Source organism: Leptinotarsa decemlineata, unplaced genomic scaffold (assembly GCF_025532065.1).
Source record: "Leptinotarsa decemlineata unplaced genomic scaffold, Ldec_3_MD MMD2_tig00000251_RagTag_RagTag, whole genome shotgun sequence".
NCBI classification, from domain to species: domain Eukaryota; kingdom Metazoa; phylum Arthropoda; class Insecta; order Coleoptera; family Chrysomelidae; genus Leptinotarsa; species Leptinotarsa decemlineata.
In genome coordinates this window covers 6,632,159-6,654,163 of record NW_027412547.1, presented here as the reverse complement: position 1 = coordinate 6,654,163, position 22,005 = coordinate 6,632,159, and the positions used below count along the sequence as shown (strand labels likewise).

Genomic DNA, 22,005 nt, shown 5'->3' with positions numbered 1-22,005 from the left:
ACCGAAAATCACTTTTGATTGAACGGGAAGAGATAATATGTTGGAGAAGAAAGTATCTAAGATCTATACGAAAATTTCGGGCTGAAGGAAGGCCAATTTACTATCAGGACGAAACGTGGGTAAACGCAGGTCATACTCTCACAAAAATTTGGACAGATAAAAATATATCAAGCTCCAGGCAAGCCTTTATGGAAGGTTGGTCTACTGGTATTTCCCCACCCTCTGGTAAAGGCAGTAGATTAATAGTTTCTCACATTGGCAGTGAAAAAGGATTTGCTAAGCATGGTTTGTTGGAATTTGAATCCAAAAGCACAAAAGACTATCACGAGGAGATGACAGCTGATGTTTTCGATGAACATATACCACCAAACTCAATTATAGTATTAGATAATGCACCTTATCATTCACGACTAGTTGAAAGACTTCCAACGACTGCGTGGAAGAAACAGGATATCATTGACTGGCTGCGGAATAAGTCCCTGCCTTACGAAGATGGAATGGTTAAAGCAGAACTTTTAAAAATTGCCCGGCAACACAAATCTAAGTTCAAGAAATACGTAGTTGACAAAATGGCGGAAAGACGAAACATCACAGTCCTTAGACTTCCACCATACCACTGCGAATTAAATCCAATTGAACTCATTTGGGTACAAATGAAAAGCTATGTGGCTATAGAAAAAATACGTCATATAAAATACAAGCTGTACGTGAATTGTTATATGAGTCTTTACAACATATTACAGAACAAAATTGGCGAGATGCAGTAAGACATGCAATAAGAAGAACAAAAAATGTGGGATCTTGACAATATAATTGATGCGACTGTAGAGACACAACCGCTAATTATTAACCTGCAAGACGACTCGGATTCCGAAGATGATCCTGTTTATTTTGAATTTGAATAGTTTTGTAAGTAATCGTAGTTTATATAATTTAAAAATAGGTATTAATTAAATAAATGTATCTTTTACAAATTGCAAGTAACTTATTATTTTTGAATAAAATAAAGAAATTTTTTTAAAATAAAAATACAGTTTACAGTACCTACAGTTTAAGAATATTAATATATTTATTTATTTAAAGTAACTAATGTTTTAATCATATACTCTACGACACTGGTCACTCATTTCCACTCAAAATACCTACATAATCGGATTAAAAGTTTTATAGCTGTATTGTATTTCTTCAGATACAAGGTGGGTTAGTCGAAAACATCTTAAACTGCCAGTTTTAGTTTGGTTTTTGTTATTATATCATATTAGCTGTCCTCTCTGTATTTCAGTTCTCTAATGAGGGTCAAACTTGCAGTGAGCTATCAACAAATTATGAACGGACTATAGTTGTGGTTCATTATACCAAAGTCCCATACAATCAGGAAAATTGTCTCTGAGGGAAAGAAGCGATTTTTGAATTGTGAACTAACGACAGTCGTGGAACTATGCCTACGTCATCGGCGGAAATGGTAGCTCAATCAACAGCGCGCCTCAACATCCCATCATCTTCAACTCTATATGCTAAACAATCGCCCATTAACATCATCCCAATGTACACATTCGGGCGACAAGCGTAAACATAATTTGTTTTCGTACAACTTTGTAGCCATAGAACAAACATGCGAATGCATTATCATAGTTGTGAGCTGTGTGTGTTAAACAGCTGTTATTTTTGAGTTTAAATTAGTGATTAGAGTGACGTCGCCGGTTAGAAACAGGCACCCAGCAGGACGGACAAGGTCAATGTAGTAACGAATAACGAACAGTGGTTGGAGTTGGAGCGAGTGCAAGGCGAAGGTTACATCACACATAACCTTCCTCAACCGCGAGGCGTGGGGAACTGCCGGCACCAACGCATAAAACATAAATGAGCTGTGGATGGAAACGACGATGTCAGATTTAGCGGTTTGTCACCGAAAATGCGAATTTTCACTAACATCGATATTTTATTCAAAAACAATGTCTCTTTGTGTTCTGAAGTTGATACAATGTGACCATTTTGAAATATTGATGAAAGCTAGTTTATAAAACCATTTCAATGGTGAAATTCAACTGTCATTCAGATCATTATAAGATAAATTGATTGAATTCCGTACAGCCCCTCTCGTCTTGTGTTTGTAAATCTTTTGCTGGAAAAATCCTCACTTGTTTACTTTGTGGTAAATGTTCAAGAAGTACCGAAAACGTATGTGAATTTCTGGAACTTCATCTAGCTTTTCCTAATGTGACTAATAACCAGTCCGTGCAAAGCTTATTGTTGAATCATCTGAAAATGGAATTTTCAACAGGTGATGATCGACTGTATTGTCAAACATGCGCCAAACTAACTGACTGTTATAAGGAAACAAGTATAGTTGAGGCACCAGTCAATCTAATAATAACACTGATGATTTTCAAACAAGACTCAACCTCTAACGGAAGCAAGAAACTCTTTGGAAGGTTCGAAATAGATGAACATTTCAACCTAGCAGACCACTATTATAATATTCATGCAGTCATTGTTCACTGTGGTTCTGGCGTTGAATTTGGTCATTATTACGCCTTGGTCAAAGAAGAAACGGACTGGTTTAAGTTTGACGATAGTCGTGTCACGAAGTGTTCTGGCGATGCATTGAATTTATTGGAGCCTCTGGAGACACCCTACATTTTGTTTTATTAGAGAGAGGACATTGTTAGATCAAGATCTTCAGATGATGTGGTGCTGCAGGTTTTTCCGGGTTTTCCTGCAGCTGAAAAAGCAAATGCGCCACTGGAATCAATGAAGTCGCCCCGGAGCGCCAATTGATTTTTATTTTTGTTTTTATTTTATTTTTATCGTTGTTTTAATAAAATTTTATTTGGGTCAATTCCAATGGAAAGTGAGATATTATTTTTGCTGGAGAATTCTTAGACAAATTTATAATTTGTAATATTTCATGGCGTTGTGTGATCGGATCAATTACCATTCCATTTTTTTAAATTTTTGTACTATACACCATCTTAAGGGTTCTCAGAAGATACGTAATTTTACGATGCGAGGTTGAAACTATAACATGTCGAAAACAAAAAGAAGCATAAAGTTCTTTCGTTCAGGTTTATTCCAAAACTTATGAATGGTAAAAATTATGACTTCGACTTACTTGAAAAGAACTATAACGTTGCTGAATTTTTTTTCACACAACTGTAAATTCAGTGTATATTTAATTGGTTTCCGATATAACCTAAAAATGTTTATTGGGGTGGTTTTTGATTTATTTTCTAACAGCACCACCTTTCCTCATGAACTATAAATCTGCTACTTGAATAATTTTGAGTTAAATCCAATATTTCAAGCTTCAAGCATGTGCAGATGATACTGAGATACACCTCAACTTCCACTCCAAAATTCCATTGCCACTGATATCTAAATAATAAGTCATCTGATTGACAAAATTAAGTGTAAGGTAAAGTAATAATTTTAATAATTCAAGTAATGATGTAAAAAAATATATAATATAGAAGTTATGTTCTCTTTTTATTTTTTCATTAATAAAATTCGACCAGATTATGTGATCCACGAGATAACTGGGCCTATCGTTTATAATGGTTCTTATTATATAAAATAATACAATCGATATTGTAATTACCTCCGCCATATTTTACAATACGCTGCTCGATATATAAATTTTACTTATCTGTGATTCGAATTAACATTTCATTCATTTTAACATTTCATTTATTTTAACATTTCATTTATTTTAACATTTCATCTCACTTTCCAGTTACAATACGCGAATCAAATGTCAGATTGTCCTGAAAACTATTAAACAGTGAAAAATGTTATTTTGAACGAAGGCGCAGATCAAAAATTTTAACGTTACTGAGTATGATTTTGTAGTAATGCTACCTGGATTATGAACCTATACTAGTTGCTATCTTTGACTTCTTTCGCCTGAATTTATAGGAAAATTTATTGAGAAACTAAAGAAATAGTTAACAAGAATTTGAGCCAAATCAAGTAAACAGTATTATTTTCTGTAATTTTTTCTCGATAAATTTTTGACGAGATTTCTGTGACTGACAGTAATTTTTTATTTACGAATCGATTGAAGTAAATCAAACACTTGACGTTGAGTGAAGCTCGCAGTACAACGCTTTAATAAAAACCGCGCCCAAGTCGAATAAACCGCTTTTGATATCAGTGCATACAAACGTAAAAACAGACAGACAAAAACTTTAAAAATCATTGTTTTGTGTCGATTCAGTTAATAAAAAACTGCAATTATAGTTTCCATTTACCTGAAGACAGTAATCAGTTACACTTTTATTATAACTGTTAAAAATATGTTTTTCCGTTAACCAGCTGTTGCCACCCTATGCATGACAACTCTCAGAAATTGAAACTTGTGCGAGTTAAGAACTAACGAGATCTTACCTTTCAACGTGTGATTCTCAGCACGGATTGGACGATAGAAAGTGAGAATCGATCGTTCGGCTTCGCGGTTTGGACCACCATTTCACACAGCGGTCAATTGAGTGGGTGGAGCAAACCACCCACGTTAACCCAATTGGATACCGTCTCGATGTGTAATATATAATATGATTCATTTTTCTAATATAAGGTGTAGAATTTGGAGGCATTTCAATTTGTTCTCTTATAGTCCAGTCATTATAGTAAGTTCACCTCGGAATTCGAGATACCCAGCTGTAAGTCTGTAAATACTTGTATATTGACACCCTAAAAGTTATCTCAAAACCTACATATGATAGGGTGTAAGCAACTATTAAATTTCAAGGTCAAAGGTCACAAAAATCGGTTTTTTGCGCTTTTTTTGGAAATATCTCATTTCCTATGGGTTTTTTGCTATTTGTATTTATTATCAATATTGTAGAATACAAAATTCTCTACAAATTTTGTTAAAAAAAATGTTTATACGGTGAACCGTTTTCGAGATAGAGGGCGGAGAGCACGTGGTCACAGCATCACTTCAGGTCAACCGGTGCCTCCGGTCGAAAACGCGCCATATATAGTTGATGAACTATCGATAAATCAATGATTATAAATATTTGTCAATTTTTATTAACTATTATATTATATTTTATCATTTTCTTCATGCATTAAATCTATATCTATTCATATTGTATGGAGCAGAGAAGATACTTTTTCTATTATTTTTGATAAATACATGAATTATTTACAAAGGCATTACAGTTCCAAAATAATTGTTGTATTTGACAGATATTCAGACTACAGTAAGAACGTAAAAGCTATGGAGCAGCAGAGAAGACCTGCTGCACTTTCAAAAACGTATGAAGTTTGTTTCGATGAAACAATGGTTGTTTCATCGAAAAAAGCTCAAATGACTGGATTATTACAGAATTGAATGAAATTGTTTTCTTCTTATTATCCAGTTTATTTTGAAAAAAATAATTTATTTCTTAAACGGACGAGGGGGTAAATTTTCAGTTTGGCAACACTGCTACCAATCTTTAATCGCATCGTGTCAGGTTACGACTTGTGTTTGTGGCCTTAGCAAAATTCACAATGCGTTATATATTTATAGCGATTACGTAAGAGTTGTTCTGTTCTGAAAATGAGCTTTTGATGTTACTATGGCCACGACGAAATGTTGCTCAGACCAACGAATACAATTTTGCAATTGATACAAATCAGCCTCTATTGCTGAGCATATGATAAAAAATTGATTACTGAAAACGAAGTGGATAAATTATTGCAGGGAAAGGCACTGGTCGATTCATTGCAGCTGATCAATGAATAGTTATGTATGACTTTGACTGGAATTACTCGTGGCCTTGATATTCGTTATTCACATCAGCTGCGATTTCGAAATAATGATTCCAGTATAGTTTTTATGCTCAATAATTCTTAATTCAGTCCCTACCGTTCATTCCATTCGACAGAATATAAATATAAAGTATATATAGTGATAATGTATAATTATTATATAAGTATAAGTTTTTTTTTTATTGAGTTTTATGTTCTCTGGTGGGGAGAAATTATGTTTGTTTTGTATGGCGTGTGTTGCAAGGTTTGATTTATATACTGTTGGATTTATGTATGCCTTTTTGTGCTCATTGTACCTTTGGATCAGTTTTTTCTTGGTTTGGCCGATATGCTGCAGAGAACATAAAACTCATAAAACAAGTCAACAAGGGAAACCGCATGGACATTTGGGAAAACTTGAACATCCATTAATTTAACAGTCATAAATCACTTATCGAGTAACAAGTACAAATCAAAACACAACAAGACCTCACATTCAATATATTAAACAAAACCATACACATTCCTAGAGAAGATCTAACACAAAGAAGAGTACCTGATGCAGAACAAATACAGGCAAATTTACCTAAAGTACCTGAAATACCTGAGTTAAGACGCTCTGACCGTATAAAGAGGCAGACAACAGGATGACCAGTTCAGTTTGAGGAGTGCCTAGAAGATGGCAGTACTACCAACTGTCGAAAGCGCTCGCAGATAATTAATAGAAGATATAAAGCTTCAAACCTTTTTTGTAGAATTTAATATTGAAATAAGTATATATATATATATATATATATATATATATATATATATATATATATATATATATATATATATATATATATATGTATATATATATATTACACCAAGTAACGGGTCGTGTATTCAAAAGAAGTTTCTTTGGTATTACTAATTCTGATCATTCTACTTTAATAATAGTTATGCACCCCTGAAACCAAATAAATGCATGTCCACTTCGACCTATATCGATTAATAATTCCAAGATATGCTGCTTCTGATCATTATCATTACCTCTTTAATTTAGTATATTGTGTAGCAATCCTGTGAATGATATCTGATACAATTCCATAACGAATTTTTGGAATACGAGAAAAGTGTTTTTTTTTGTATAATTCAGTATATTTTTCTTTCGTCTAATTCAATGTTCATATGAAATTAACTGTTTTGAGAGGACTTCTCTTGCAGTTTGTGTCTGAAAGTTACTTCTTGAAATGGATGATGGATGGCCCCGAAAAGGAAGCAGAGTTTTCACGATCTACTTCCACGCAACGACTTAACCCTGGAGAGGAACAAGTCAAAGCATTTGGAGAAACAAATATATACCTCTAATGTAATGACTTTTCCAACAACAAAACTTTTTATAGTATTGTCGTAGTGCGTTTTGCTGGGTTAGCGTCATTTTCCTCCTGATGAAAATAGTTTTCATTAGATTCATTTTACGCCAGAGGTTTCGATTCTCCTTACCAGAAAAGGAATACGTGTAACTTTCATTAATCTAATATTGGCCCTAATATTCAGGTATACTATATGAAACATTGTATAATATCCCTTAGGTATACACTTCCGTAGTATCACAGAGTAATGGAATGTAAAATGAATGAACATTTCTTGGAAAGACACCATTATAGTGTTTACTAATTCATTCATACCAGTAGAAGTTGTCCTTAGCTGACTTTAAAGGGATTATTAAATATTATAATATGAAATCAATTATTCTTACCTACATTTCTTAATTTATATTTCTCAGGAATTAGTAACAGGTAGCAAATTCAATTTAGATTAATAAAAGTTCTGAGGCATAACTTCCCCTTTCATTGATTACGAGACTAAGTTAATCCTGTAACATGATTTTTAAATAATATTTGAAACAGAACTGTGAGCAGAAATGGGGAGTTATATTGGTTTTGTTGATACATGTGATTAGTGATTACTATATGTATTTGATGAAAATATATTGCAGAAACTAAAGATATTGATATTTGAAATAAATATAGTTTAAAAAACTAAAAAACACGCTTTTAAAAAACATTGAAGTAAATAGTTAAAATATTTTTTTTAACTTCAAGAGGAGATGATCACTCCAGTAATATGCATTACTTTACCAAAGGTTCCAAACAGTGCATCACAAGTTCTCACAAATAAATTATTTATGAAATATCCTGGAGTTATGAATTGAAAGGAAAAATAGGAAACTTCTTTCAAATTCCTGAACCAACTCTATTGCAGTGAGAAAAATCACGACTTTTCCCGATGTGTGACGAAAAATCTTGAATTGTATGTAAACTGGTATAATAATAATAAATAATATACTTTATTGTCATTAAGAATAAATCTTGTAGACAAAGCTTGTGAAAAATACATACAAATGTAAGTAAAGAAATATAAAATGTGAATATAAAAACACCTACAAAAACGTAAAGTTAAAAAATATACTATAGTTCATCATCGAAATTTTGTCTCAACATGTTTGTGTACAGACTTATTCAAAAATATTATCAACACTTATGTAATAGACTTATAAACATATATATATATATATATATATATATATATATATATATATATATATATATACTTATATATAAATATAACATAAATAAACACACCCATTGAACCAGACAAACAAACATTTATATCCAAACAAGAATATAAACGAAAATCTTATATAATCTGAATTCAAATATGCACATTTTGTCACGTAAATTTATCATTATAGAATTCTTACAAATTATAATAGGATCTATCAGCCAGAAATATTTTTACTCTTATTCTAAACATTTTGTTGGTCAAATGTGCCTGTCGTATATGATTCCCAAATTTATTGAAGTTACTCTCACTGCATAACATCATGAACAAATTTTACTTTCATGTTTTTTAATATGCTCAATAAATTTGTTCAGTAAGTTTGTTGTCAATGTGAATACCTGGAAATTTAGATTGAGTCTCGTTCTTGATCACTAAGTTATCACCGAATGACAGGTCATGAAACTGGTTGGTTGCAGTAAAGAAAAATATTCTCCAATTCTATGATTCCTATGATTTATCATGGTGGTAGAACTGAAATATCTGGCGTAAAATGAATCTATATTTTCCTTCACCAGAACAAAAATACTGTTTCTAGACGTATATTCTACAATTGAATATCATATGTATTCATACAATCCTCACGCATACAACTGTGTAAAAATAATTTACAGGAAACTTCCTAATTATGAGAAATGGCAGATATATTTTGAAATTTCCCATAAGCGTCAAATCGGTCAATAAATATATATTTAATAAATACAGTGAATAAAAAACAGAGTTTACTTCATCTCTGAAGACGCCAACTTGCTTGGCGAAACGCGCGTCGAGAAGAGTATTGCATTTCTGGTGATTGGGAAAAATGATTTTGGATTTATTTTACGGCAGATATTCCCGTTTGAACTTTTGTTATTTTATGGCTGATGTTAGTGGATTATTTTTTATTTTGGCATAATTTGACTAAAGTAACATTTATGAATTTCATTAGTTCGAACTTCCACTGTCTAATATGATTTAAAACGATGTGAAATCCCTGAAAGAATCAATAAAATAAAATGAATAGCTGAAAATAACACTTATATTAAACAAAGTCATCACCAAAACTATTGTGGACACTAACAATAGAAACTGATCTAGGTGTTACTTTTGACTCATCCCTCTCTTTCAATAAACATATTGACACTACTCTAACAGCAGCTTATTGCATGTATGGCTTTTTAGTTAGAAATACAAAAGACTTCGAAAAAGCTTCAACATTGAAATTACTTTATTTCACTTTTGTTCGACCTAGGATAGAATATATATGGAGCCCCTACTATCAGGTTCATATAAATCAACTAGCAGCGCTACAGAGGCGCTTTCTAAAATATATGTTTTTTAAACTTGAAGGTCATCTAGGTCATCTAGGAATAGTGTCACATTTTATCTCAACACTCCGCGTACAAATATGAAAAAATCTCCAATTTATACAATGTGCGATACCTCTACTCGTAATTCTGTTAGTCATGCTAGATTATACAAATCAATAACATTTCTTAGCTGACAGTTCTGTTTTTAATTATTTTACATATTTGTAAATGCCACTGTTACTTCCTATTCTGTAATTGGGTTCATCCTGTAGAATAGTGTATGAAATAAATAAATAAATAGATAAATAAACGTGGTGAAGTAACTTGGCTTCTTTTAATGTATATTTAATGTTCAATTTTTTCAATTGTTGCTTGTATTCTATTATATTGTAATTTCATTTCAAGGGTTCTTTGCTTGGAATAATTGTTATTTTCAGCTATTAATTTTAATTCTATTGATTCTTTCAGGTATTTCAAATAATTTCATATCATATTAGACAATGGAAGTCAGAACTAATAAAATTCACCTTGAAACATTGTCAACCACCTTCAAACAAACGAAGAAACATTTATATTCGCGGAGTTTTCTTTAGATCATGCACCTTTGGAATTGTGAACTTTGTGAAAATGGGGATAACTTTAAAAATTGTTATTATTTTTGTATACTACTGTGACCTCTCATGGATCGAAAAAGCTCGAACGATTCAAAAGCTCGGCTTTAGATTCTTCAGCTCGAGCTCGATTAAATGCGGCTCGGCTCGTTGGAAATTGCTCGGCTTGATTTCAAGCTGGACCGAGTTATGGCTCGGGCTCGACTACATTCCTAATATTTATACGTCGAAACTATTTCAGATCTTCAATTTCTACGACATCCACCACGCAGGAACTTGTTTGTAGAACAGATGTACTTCCAATTAATTCCAGACTCAAGCGAAGAGTATATATAATTTGAAACAGATAGTAGACTCTGCACTCTTCGAAATCGTAAATAAACAGAAACTCACAGTACTGCTGTCCTCATCTGATTCATCACCGGAAAGTTAGGGTGCTATTTTCGGAACAAAGCTAACACACGCTCAAACATTATTTACATTATTGTTCTTATCTCCAGGCAACAATAATTCAATTGAACGCAACAGCAACATCGATTTCATTAACAAAACAAAAGATTGTGTGCTGCCAATGGAAATCAACATCGACCAAATCTCAGCCAAGTCTATAAATAATATGAGTATATAGTTTAGCAGGAATACAATCTCGTAGTAAATACAAAACACCTGCACAATGAATGTGTATGATTATCTGCAATTATTACGAAATGATTTTCATAATTCATTGCATCGGCTATACAATTAGCTCTAGTTACACAATGCAGTTTGTTGAATACAGCAATTACCATATGGAAATTTCGAGTGTCGTAACGAACTTTTCTAAAATTCAGCAGCTTCGACGTGTTGTTGGGATTTTACAGGCCCGGATCTAGGTGGGGGGGGGCAAGTTCATAGGGCCAAATTCACACTTTACTGATGAATGGACAACTCATCCCTTCTCCATAGAGAAAGGGAGATGAATTTGTTGCAAGCATTGAAAATAAGTAAATTGTATATATAAAAACTCCAGTTTCATTACACTCAATGATCAACTAGAACCACTCTGTCTTTTTGAATTTGTGATGATATAGATATTGGACAATGTCGTGGCCAATCTTATGATAATGGGCTCAATATGGCCGGCATCTATAAAGGAGTACAAGCTAGGATTGCAGAAAGAAATGAGCTGGCCGAGTTCGCTCCGTGCTTGGCTCTCTCCTTAAATCTTGTAGGTGTTCAGTCTGGCTCATTATGTCAGGATGCTATTAACCTATGACTTATTCATAAACTATATTGCTTATTTGTTGGTTCTACTACTAGGTAGCACAATATGAAAAAATATGTTTGAACTATTTTAAAAGTTAAGCAAACTTCACATGCTCCAGAAACTAAGTACGAGGCAGGTCATCTCTCAACTTCTATAATGAATTTTAAATTCATTCTTAATTCAACTATTTGGGCAAATATTCGCTCCAACCTGTTTAACTATTTTCTAAAGAAATAATGATGGTATTTGATTGTATCATATCAGAAATTATAAAGAGGTATGCTTTTCTCAATGGTACTGATATTTTGACTGTTAATTGAAGAATTGCAAAAGTATGGAGCAGATCTGGCTCGGAAATAGCGAGATTAAGGTAACGTTGAGTTTTGCCAGGAACTGTACGATTCATTTGGTGATATAGAAAAGGCTAACGGCAAACAAAACTAAAGGCAAACTAAAACTAATTAAAAATTATTGGCGATCTTCTATGAGCCAGGAATGATTTTATCGAGTCTTGCAATCTCAGCGATAGAAAATCGAATTGTAATTTCAATATATTTGATTTTTATGGAACATATATGTATCTCTGATAACTTTATTTTACACACTACTGATGCAAATGAGCTTAAAGGAATAATTCAATCTTTCAAAAATAAAAAGACCACGTGAATAGAAGAAATTTCAACTATCATTTTTGCTTCCTGATACCACATTAAATGCTCTAGCGTTCGTAATAAACTCATCCTTTAAGACCGGAACATTCCCTTTCCGCACAAAGGTGGTGATCTCAGTGATTCTTCAAACTTCCCACTCTAGACAAGCTAATAGAGAAACTGGTTAAATGAAGATTGACAATTTTTTAAATGATAATAGTGTAATAAGCAATAACCAGTTCGGCTCTCAATCAAAAAAGAACACCCATGATGCTATCTTTTCGTTATATGACATTTATGGAAACATTAATACAAGAACATCATCAGCAGCTGTGTTCTGTGACTTTGCTTAAGCCTTTGACTGTGTATATCATGGAATACTACTGAAAAAACTATATCACTATGGCATAAGTTGTTCGAGAATTATCTCATAGGAAGAAGTCAGACTGTGAAAACCTCATCATCATCATCAGAAGGCGAAATAAAAAAGGCGTAACACAAGATTCAATACTGGGACCGATACTTTTCCTGCTATACATAAACGATTTAGCATCTATCGATATAAAACGAAAATTCACCCTATTCGCCGAAGACACCACAATATTATGGCATGACAAAACTTTATGTAATATCCACGAGATTATAAGTGCAGATAAAAAAAAAATAAAAAAGTGGTGCGACTCTAATCTGCTGTCTTTCAATGTTTCCAAAACAAATTTAATATCATTCCGCTGCTTTATTGACAACATTCCTTTACCAACACAAGACATGGACAAGATAATTGAAAACAGACCTAGTACTAAATTTTTGGGGGTAATAATTGACAATTAACTCAAATTAGCCGATCACATTATAACCCTCAATTAAAAAGCTATGTTCAGAGTTTTTTGTAGTGAGAATAACTTCTAAGGATCGGCTTATTTATCACTTGTTGAGTCGCATTTAAGGAATGGAATTCCTTGCTGGGGAGTATGTTGCAAAACTCGAATGCAGACGGTGCCATAAACGTCCATGTCATCTGTAAATGAAGCGGCCTAACACAGAAAAAACAGCGATGGATGTATTATTTCCGGAAGGCCTATGTCAAAATTAGTGGACATCTGAGCTGAAATTATAAAGATGATAAAGGTAAAAATGAATACAAGTGGGGGGAGCGGCATTTTTCAGTTCCTGCCCTGCGTAGAAAAAATTGAAGATCCGGAGCTGGGTTTATATAGGTATTCGAATGCGAGTAATTGTGAATCGGCTTCCCGCGCTATAATTATTTCGTCATTTTCATCGAGGATTTCAGTCACTACCTGTTTATGTTGCGTAGGAAACGATTCTTGGCAATCATATTCAATGAAACGTTCTACGATTGTTTCCTCCTGAATGAATAATTATGAACGATGTGGGATGTGTTTTTTCTTCCGTTTTATCACGACTGATTGATTCGTTATTTCAGCTCGGAATTCAACAAACGGTCAACTTGGTCGCCAGATTTATATCCACTAACTTTTTCAGGAAAAAACTGGTAACAAGTCCAAACCAAAACTTGATAAAAAGGGCAATGGAATTATAATTACCAGTAATTGCAAGAAAAAATCACAATGAATACACAGAGTTACTCTTATAGATTTTCTGCTAATGAATGCGACCCCGTAGCAGGATTTCAAATTACGCCGTGTTTTGTGTAATTTCAGGCTGAAGTTATACAATGATTCTACGGATGATTGCATATAACATGGACGATGTTGTTCATAAATGCTGTTGCATAATAGGACATGTATCTGAGATTCAAAAATAATAAATACGGTATAATTACTCTATTCAAATGCTTCGAGTGTAATCAATAAAAAAGTAATTGGGAACAAATTCGAGCATATAATAATTATGTTGAATAATGCATGAAATTTGGTTCAAACGCGACATTATTTGTGAAAACTGAACAATTTCAGACAAATAAATTAGACTGTGATTTTTTGTACCACTCTCCTTCAAATTAAAAAACAATTAGGGAATATTTACTACCAAGGTTAGGTACATTTTTCTATTATTTTTCACACTTTGAAAATCAGGGACGTCTTACTATATTTAATTGCAAATTTTAATACTATCGTGAAGAATAAACACACCGGCATTCATATTTCTGAAATATTTTCAGACATAAAACAACACAAACTACTACTTTTTGAGACATCGTTATTTGCTGTTCAGGATTTAGTTTTTAGTTGAACTTAGTATAAAACGGTTAAACTTAGTGCAACAGGATATCAGTTTGTACACATTCAAATTGTTTATTTATCAACATGATTTTGTATTTCATATTCTCACACCGAGTTCATAATTATTCCTTTACTAGAACCCTAAACCTTACACCTATGAAGTCAATATTTCAGAATAAATCAATAAAAAAATCTCTTGGATTTCGAACTCGAATACAATTTCAATCCCTTGATGAATTTTTCATTATCTCCGATCTTTTCCTCGACACAGACAATTTACATTTCATTTTTATCGTACCTATTTGCTTCTCAATTTATTCTTTTCTATGCAGATACTGTCAGGTTTAGATGAAGGTAATAGTGACTTTATGAGATTAAAAATCACGGACAAATAATTTATATTCAATATCGAAGGCATAAATAAATACAAAGGTAAACGTTTCTTGAATTTATATCATCGATTATTTCTTGTCAGAAACGAATTAACAGTTATTTTTAGCAAATTTATTTTGTTCAATGATTTATGATATTTGATTTTAATGAAGTTGAAACTATGAATTGAAAACTAATAATACCTATGTATGTTATGAAAATTATTTTTGTTTGACCATTAGTTAGGACTATTTTGATAATAACCTGAAATTGGTGTGTTGTGAAAGGCGATGTCAAATGAACCAAACTTACACGGGTAAATTCAATATATTTCAGCAACTCGTCTCGGCTTAGCACGGGTGCAATTTTGCGTTGTTAATTTTTATCGGTGAGACAGTTCAAGTTCACAGCTTTTTGACGTAACTTCTAAACGAAAGATTCGATTCCAATAATCTAAAAAGAAATTCACATTCATATAATAAACCTTGAGTATGACACTATTTAATTGAATAAATTAATATCATGAGTTATCGATTCTACCAGCGTTTTGAAAATCAAAAAGCGGGTATTATGACTTGATGATAATATTTGTACTTGTAGCCTCGTGAACTTTGATGGATGATAATGAGTACTATATAAACATATAGTACTTTTTTTTATGAATCAATAGTTTTAGTAGTGCACGCAAAAAATGACAGCTAATTTTTAATACTTTGATTTGATACAATTTTCGAATGAACATACAGTTTTTTCTTGAAAACAAAATAACAGTCCACGGTACTCGCTGATAGGATACGGCTTTCTAAACGTGAAAGAATTGATTGAATAGTTTTTATCTCATCCTTTTTATACAGAAAATCTTTTAATAACATCTCTTTATATCGCTACAAATCTTTTAATGGGATGGTTGTTTCAATTTTATAAGTAGGTGATTTTGTAAATCCTTCACCTTCTCATGTGAAACATTGGACATAGATTTGAGTACTATACTTTTTAAACGAACTGAAATTTACTGAAAATATTCTCGGGCTGTTCACCGGTGAAATCATTACCGAAGTTGCTTTCAAATCTTTATATCGGAATGGTTTTCTTCAGTTTTGTTGTCCAGTGTATTTATTCTTTCGTCAAATATTTTCTATAATGTATTTCAAGTTTGCAACTAAAATACTAACTTACCAATAAATACGAATAAATCCAAGTATTGCGGCTCCTATAATCATCACACTTTATTTTTGAAACTTTGTCATCAATTATCAACCACAATCACGTCACTAAACCACATGTCGAACAAAACACGATACTCTCTATACAACAGCAGGACACACACTAACCGAGAACGGAGCACGAGTATAGTGGAACTGAACTTCTCCAGACATCGTACACATTTGTGGAATGTACGATACATGATGAGAAGAGATTTCGTTTGGAAGATGCTGTGCCTGGTTAGGTAGGGGGTGACTTCTCTCGCATGGTCCTTCTAGGAAGTTTCGTACGATAGGACCATTGTTGCCAACAATTGATAAAATACACAATATCTGCGTATTTTCAATTTCTTCGCGCCTTTATTGGTTTTATGGTTCAGTTTTAAATTCCAAATAGTGTAACAAAACTACCTCGTCTGCTCTTTTATGGCCTTTGTACCAATTACCGATCGATCAATGCTAAATATTTTTTCCCAGAAAAATAACGCATAAAATTTTTTTAATTTAACACACATACCAATAAACTACGGTGTTCCATGTACGATATCATCCAACGCAACACATTACTAGTCATGGTTTTGATGAAGAAAAGGGAATTGAATCTTTCTAAGTTTTTCACCAACTTTTATTTGTAACTAACGTTACTGCAGTTTCGTTTTATAAGGACATTTTCAAACTTATACATTAAACCAGGGGTCTCCAAACTACGGCTCTCGGGCCACATCCGGCCCGCCAGTGTCATCAATCCGGCCCGCGACAGCCAATGATTTACTGTCATCAATCTGGCCCGCGACAGCCAATGATTACCTACCTAATTATTGTTACTACTCGGTTTTATTTACTTGCAAGGTACAACTTAACGACAGAAATGATGGCAAAGAAAACTTAACTTAAGTACCTAAGTTTAAGCATATTAATAACTAACAAATAATTGAAATGAATCACAGTAAAACAAAAACACTAATGAGATTTATGTAATTGTGATTTTCCACCGACAAAACTTTGTAGTTGTGGATCAATTTGACTTGTACCAATTATCAAAAGAGATTTAAGATGCTAATCGGTTAATTGAGATCTGTAAACATTCTTTGTGTACTTCATCTTGGAAAACGTTTTCTCACACAAGTAAGTAGTACCAAAAACAGAAAACAACCCACGAGCAAATTTATGCAAATTATCAAATTGTTCCAGTGGAAGACTCTTATAAAATTCCAACAAAGATGAATTTTGATATTTGTTCTTAAGCATATCACTGCACCGTAAATCAATAATTTTTATTTGGACTTCCGGAGCCAGGGTTTCAATGTCAGAATCAAAAGGATTTTGAAAAAGCTCAATTTCATTCTCAATGACATCAAAATCTGAAAAACGAGTATCAAAATTCATCTTCAGAGCACTCAAAGTTTCGATTGCAAAATTGACGGGAAATTCAGCCTCTGTAGTGTGGCTGAATATTTCACATGTTTCAAAATGTGTGAAACATTTTTTACGTAATTGCGATTGAGATAGTATTATTTTCTGCCTGAAGGATTTGATATTGGTGTATAAATCAGGGAGAAGCTGATTTTCTCCTTGCAATCTCAAATTCAGTTCGTTCATATGATTTGTCAAATCGACATAGAAGGCTAACTTCCACATCCATTCACTATTTTCTAAATCGGCAAAAGGGCGCTGCTTCTCATTTGAAAAAATTTCAATCTCTTCTCGAAGTTGAAAAAAGCGCTTAAGGACTTTTCCGCAACTAAGCCAGCGTACGGCAGTATAATATGGTAAATTATTTTCTTCAATCTGTTGAATAAATTCGCGGAATTGTCGGTGATTCAGCCCAGTGGATATGATGAAGTTAACAACTGATATGACTGGTTTTAGAACTTCAGACATATCCAAACAGTTTCCGCACAAGGACTGTTCATGAATGATACAATGTAAGACTAATGGTTTTGAACCACCATCATTTTCTACAGCCTCTGACACAAGTACAACCACTCTTTTATTTTTACCATACATATTTTTGCCTCCATCAGTTGTTATAGATTTCAAATTTCTCCATCGAAGGTTCTTTTTATTATTGGCATTTTCAACTCCCTTAAAAATATCTGCCCCAGTTGTCGTGCCGTGAATACTATCAATATCGAGAAGTTCTTCATAGACTTCATAGCTTTTATCTACTCCACGAATAAAAATCAACACCTGAGCAGTATCTCACACATCCGTTGACTCATCCAATGCTAGAGAAAACCACTCATGATGTCCATTTTTGTCAGACAGTTGAGATGATATATTTTCTGCGATGTCTTGCACCCTCCGAGCCACGGTGTTTGCTGACAAACTGACACTTTTAAATAAATTTACCTTTTCGGGGCATATTTTTTCGGCTACTGCAATCAAGCATTCTTTTATCATTTCTCCATCGGTGAATGGTTTGCCACGTTTTCCGATTTCAAGAGCCACACGAAAGCTGGCGCGAGTTGCAGACTCTTGTTCAGTATTCGCTTTGGTAAACAAAGATTGCTGCGATTTGAGTCCGCGTTTCAAAACTTCAAATTTTTCCTTCCGCAAACTTCCTGTATACTTGGAGTAACTTTGAAGATGTTTCGATTCATAGTGTCGTTTAATGTTATAGTCTTTGAGAACAGCTATGGTTTCATTACAAATCAAACATAGCACCTTATTACTCAATCACAAAATACCTGAAAGTTCCATTTTTCTTGGAACGTTCTGCATTCACTCTCGATTTTTCGCTTCTTTTCCATACTAACAAATCACATATAAAAACAATAAGTCAAATCAAAATACTTTTATTGACGGGTGTTACTTTATTTCACAATAGACAGTTTCGCTTCCTTCGCCTTTTCTACGCAGACTAACTCGCAGTTGCGCCGCTAGCCTTTTTATATGCAATTATTACTGCCATCTCGAGGTGATCGGAATACAGTAGCTAGAACCAGAACTTCCTCGAACCAACGCAGTAATTCCAAATATTTAATTACGCCTAATGCCACCTAGCGGGTAACTGAAAAAGATAGTACACAGTACCACTACTCGCCACTAGATGTCGTTAGGTCACAATACACAATAATAATTGAAATGCAAAAAAACTTAAGTTTGCTTAGGTCACGCACTTTGCGACTATCCTAGTCTGGAAATATAGTTAAGGGCAGAAATTGGCCCTTGGAACAAACTGAAAAAATCACTTTGGCCCGAAGGCTTCAAAGTTTGGAGACCCCTGCATTAAACTAACAATGATTGATTTCATTAGCCCTCATATAACACCACTGTAGGTAATAATAGAGGTACTTAGCTTGATTGAGTACCTGAATATTTGTTTACCAGTGACAATGTAGATATGCTAAGTTGAAAACCGGTGAGTAAACTAAATCGATTTGATCATTTAACAGGTTGCACCCGCAATGTTTATGCTTTCAAATTTCCAAGGATTCCAAATAATTGAGTTTGCAACCCTTCCTTGCACAGTGCAAAATTTTCGTATCGTTTGGATTCGGGAAGTTGTGGTTGCATGCCAAGGAATGGTTTCAAAACGTCGAATCATTTTTACCTAGTCTGAAGGACCTTAAGCTAATAAACTCCAGATTTCTCCAACTTGTCCACTTTATCTTTGGCATTGAAAAGGAAATCAGATAACCTGGCATGTGGTCTGGATGCCACTTCCACTCACCCCCTTTTATTTTTTAAACGGGTCAACTCAAAAAATTTAACACTTCATTTTGAAGTGTAATGGACAGATGAAACTTCCAAGATGGCGACTGGGCGCCATCTGAGAAGGAAATTAAATAGAAAGGGGGGTCTTGTGACACATTATTTTAAAGCTCCTGACGAATACTTCCCAATCCTAGAATGTGAAGTCAATATCTTCACCTACTACAAAATGGCGGAACATTTATTAATTTCCTGAATATTTGTAGGAAGATTCCTTTTTACTTACCATATGGCAATTCCAACAACCCAATAAGGTTTGTTTAGTTATTTTTTGTTCATAAAAACGCCAAAAAATGTCAGTACGACAATGAACATCATTGTTCAGTTTAAAAAATTATCATTTAGTTTTCGGTTTCACTAGTAGAAAGGTCCACGTCAACAATCTCTAAAATGGTCAATTCTCGTCCAATGGAAAAAAAAATTGAAGCGATTTTTATTTACGGTGCAACGTATAACTTTCACGAGGCCGAAATGATTTTCAATGAACGTTTTCCGAATCGTCCTATCTGTAGAAAATATTTGAGGAAACTTGTCCAAATTCACAACTAGCGGGAGTGTACATAACAAAAAGCCCCGAGGTCATCCGTCCATTCCGGAAAAACAAATAATTGGTGAGATGGTACTGAATCCTGAACAGTTTACTTATTCTGTCACGAATGTTTGTGAGGTGTCTCCTTCTACTAATGTGTGGAGGCTTTTAAAGATGAATGAGTATCATCCATACAAAATTAAAATGATACGCCAATTAGCTGACGGAAACCATTGCAAGGCATCCTACCTATCTCCACAATATTTGTTTTAGTGATGAATGTATTTTTTTTAACGGCAATGTTTACAGACAAAATTATCATTATAGAACTTGCAAATTATAATAGGGTCTATCAGCCAAAAATGTTTTTACTCTTATTTCAAACATTTTGTTGGTCAAATTTGCCTGTCTTATATCTGAGGGCAAGTGATTAAACATCTCGATCCCATTGTAATAAATAGAATTCCTGACCAAATTTGTTAAAAGAATTGGCAATTTGAACGCGATGGAACGAGTGCTATAAGAATGGCCTCAAAGAGGGACATATTTTTGTAAATGAGGCAAACCGTTTCCAAAATGAACAAAGCAATCACTGGTAAAATCTTTTGCTCAGTGAATTTCTGTCTGCACGAATCATGAGGTTTAATCTTACACATATGCCTGATAGCCCGTTTCTGGAGTACTAATACAGACAGAAGTGCTGATTGCATATTCCCCAAAACGGTATTCCATAACGTAGGTGGGATTCAACGAGGGCGTAATACACCGTTCTGGCAGTTTTGATTCCCAAATTTATTGAAGTTACTCTCACTGCATAACATCCAGGGCAAATTTTACTTTCAAGTTGTTTAATATGCTCAATAAATTTGAGCTTGTTGTCAATGTGAATATTTAGAACTTTAGATTGAGTCTTGTTCTTGAAAACTGAGTTATCACCAAATGACAAGTCATCAAGAGCACGTCTAAATGATAAAATGTTTGTTTAAGTGATATTGAAGGATAGTAAATTAGCATCACACCATTCCTTGATTTTTTCATATCAGTAGATATTGCGTTGTGTAAATCATTTGAGTTTTTGTTGTTCCACAATTTCGTCGTGACATCAGCGAAAAGAGTGAAATTTACAGAAATGCTCAAATTTGCAATGTCATTGACATATAATAAGAATAAGATGGGTCCCAAAACTGATCCTTGTGAAACACCACAGTAGAGTAATTTATTTGACCAATCTATTTGTTTTTATCTCATTGAACTACGTTCCGCAAAATTTCAGGTACGAAAGCATGTTTCAAACTTTCAAGGTTGTGCTTCGAGTACACGTCCATTTCTCCATGAATTCATTTTTCGCACAAAACAACTTTGTTGGGTTGGCAACACTGCTCGCAGGGTCCTTCTAGGAAGTTTCCTATAATAGGACTCACGCTAGCGAGGTATAATTCTGCTCTTGACAAGACAAAGGCATAATGCCATTCTTTATTTATAGTTTTTTTAGTTACACTTTTGTCCCTTTCGTGTTGTTGGCTTCGAGCAAATTTTGGAATAATGAACTCCGGACAATGTGGGTACTTGACGTGAAAGGTAGAGACTCGGTTCTCAATGGATGGTATTGGTGGGTGGTGCGGCTGACAGGTGATTTGAATGTGTCAGAATTTAGAGAGGGTGTGAACGGATTTGGGGATGGTACAAGCAACCATAATTGAGGTAATATATTTAATTAATCCAGGGAACGTTTAACTTTAATAGTATGTCATGATATACCAGAAAATAGATAGAGATGACAATAACTAATCATTTACAACGTGAGCTCGAATGCTTTTCAACAAGGGGTATTGGTATGACAAAAAA

At 33.7% G+C, this 22,005-nt stretch overlaps 1 protein-coding gene across 12 annotated transcripts in view; it reads right to left on the bottom strand.

Moving 5' to 3' along the window:
- The window catches only part of Atx-1 (Ataxin 1), a 333,854-nt gene that overhangs the window by 55,297 nt on the left and 256,552 nt on the right, over positions 1–22,005 (bottom strand). Inside the window, exon 1 of one of the 12 annotated variants that reach the window (XM_074173598.1) lies at positions 15,889–16,097. The exons of the other annotated variants lie outside the window; for them this stretch is intronic. The gene's annotated coding sequence lies outside the window, so the exon portion shown is untranslated. Of the gene's footprint in view, positions 1–15,888; positions 16,098–22,005 lie in introns of those variants that run through there. 12 annotated transcript variants of the gene reach the window in all.